This window comes from Centruroides sculpturatus, unplaced genomic scaffold, assembly GCF_000671375.1.
Source record: "Centruroides sculpturatus isolate CEXI.00-Female unplaced genomic scaffold, Cexi_2.0 scaffold2439, whole genome shotgun sequence".
Lineage (NCBI taxonomy): Eukaryota > Metazoa > Arthropoda > Arachnida > Scorpiones > Buthidae > Centruroides > Centruroides sculpturatus.
Genome location: NW_019389973.1, coordinates 18,589 through 20,918, shown reverse-complemented (window position 1 = coordinate 20,918; position 2,330 = coordinate 18,589).

Genomic DNA, 2,330 nt, shown 5'->3' with positions numbered 1-2,330 from the left:
TTTAATTAACTCTTCACATCCAGATGTCAGTGATTTGTTTTTAGAGTGAGCTTTTGCAATTCGGGGATTCCCCTTGTATTACTTTTCAATAAAATAAACTGAATTAAGTTTGAATACAAGTTTATTTTAAGCTTTTATATGAATTTCTTTCAGACATTCCAAGTAATTTATTAAGCAGCCTATTTCTTTTAATTTCTGCAAACTTTTTAATGCGGTTTTAAGTTAATTTTAACTCGTTGTTTTGGTTTTATGCGATTTTAGAAAATTACGGAACGTATCCCTACTTTTTTAAGGCAAGTAAAGTCTTTTTTTATGTTGAATTTTTTATATGCGCTTTTCTGTAGAACGTATCCACCGCATAAAACGAGACCTTACAGTATACAGTCGACTCTCCTATAACCCGGTAGATACGTTCCTGTTTTTATGAATCCAGCTTCTAGGAGTCTAGCCAATCACGGCCCGGCATGTATGCAGTTTACGGACTACGGCTGTTTGATAGGTTTCTTCCATAAAATTAATCGATTCTAGACTAATTCGACTCGACATTTCCAAACTACGTATAATTTTTTGGGAATAATCCGTATAAACTATGTTATAAACAAAAAATTGTAGGATTACTTACCGAGTGCGCACCGTTCGACTACGCCTTTGCTTAAGCTTGTTTTCGTCGCGGAGATTGTCGTCGAATGGCGTTCGCGTGCTTCCCGATAAATTATTGTTTTTTTTTGCGAAAAATTCGCTTAACTTTAGAGACATCATTAATATAAATATAATTTTTATGGACGTTAAAGAATAAATGGTTTTTGGTAGGTCCGCCGCTCGTTTAAACTCAACGGTTTGCGCAATCCTGCCGCGACACGAGTCGGCGATGACGTATTACCAAATTATAGGAGTTTGTTTTAGCATGTTTGTACGAATACTGTGGCAATTTTTTCGCCGTGATATAGGAATTCGAACTACAGGAACCCGTGTTATAGGGGGTCTACTGTACTTACAAAAAGAAAACATTCGATAACAAATTGTGCGTATAAAAATATTACAAATGTGTAATTTTCAATAAATCTTTTTCATAAAGAAAACATCTTTCTTACGAATACTGTAGCATTTTTTCTTATCTAACGTTCAAATAAATCATTGCGGATCTGTTAAATCGGGCTACAAAAAGTTCGCTAATATTTTACCGACGATGATAATTTGTCGATGGATTAAAAGTACCAATTCAAAATACTTTACTCAAATTACGCGAGATACGCTTAACTCTTGGTATTCGCTAGGATTAGGTTTTTTAAAATCTCGTGAAAACCAAAAAAAAAATGCCTATGGAGAAAATTGAGTTTGGTTTTGTGGAACATTTCGAAGATAACGTTAATTGTGAAATAAAATATTGCAAATTTTCTAATATAAAAACGTTTAAATTATTTCTAAAAAGCGATGAATAATTTTATTAAATAATAATAAAAAAATTCGAGTAAGAGATTGAAAATTCAGCGGGAAAATATCGAGATTAAAAGAATTTAAGAACGAAAGTCTACGTATTCTGTAGAATAACTTTTATAATATCTATATATATAAAATTGCTTGTCCTGACTGACTGATTCACTGATTCATCATCGCCCAGAGCAAACCGCTGAACCTAAAGTGGTGAAATTTGGTACACATTTAGGGTACGTCATGAAAACGCACACTAAGAAGGAATTTTTCGAAATTCCCCCGCGGGGGAGAGGGAGAGGATTAAGGCTTAACCGGAAGAATGGCTTCTACTGTACTATTTCACATGCGATTTTTTGTTACGATTAGTCTTCATTAAGTACTTAGGTGTATTAAATTATAACATTTCAGACATTGTTATAAATATTTTTATATATTTCGATTTTTTAACCAAATGTTCGAACCGTTTTAAATTCGAATTTGTTATCACGTATCGGTTCGATTATAGAACGATTGTAAACGTTCCAGAAAATTGATCAAATTGAAAATTGTTTGTTTGATTCTCGGCAATTCTCATCATTCTCGGCGGTAGGTGTTATATAACAATTACTATGGTTGTTGAAATACTGAATATAAATGGGGTTTGGTTGCAAAACCTCCGCGGGCGAAGTCGCGGGTAACAGCTAGTACTGTATAATTTTAAATATTTTGATAAAAATAATGAACAATAATCATCTTTTAAAGCTATAATATAAACATTGAACATTAGACAAAAGACAAATTTGACCTTCGACAAACGAACGGTAGCAAATTTTGTTCGTAATAAATTAATTCTGACTGTGGTGTATTTACACTACGCTTAATTACGCTTGTCCAGCTTCTCGACGTCACGAAGTAGCGAC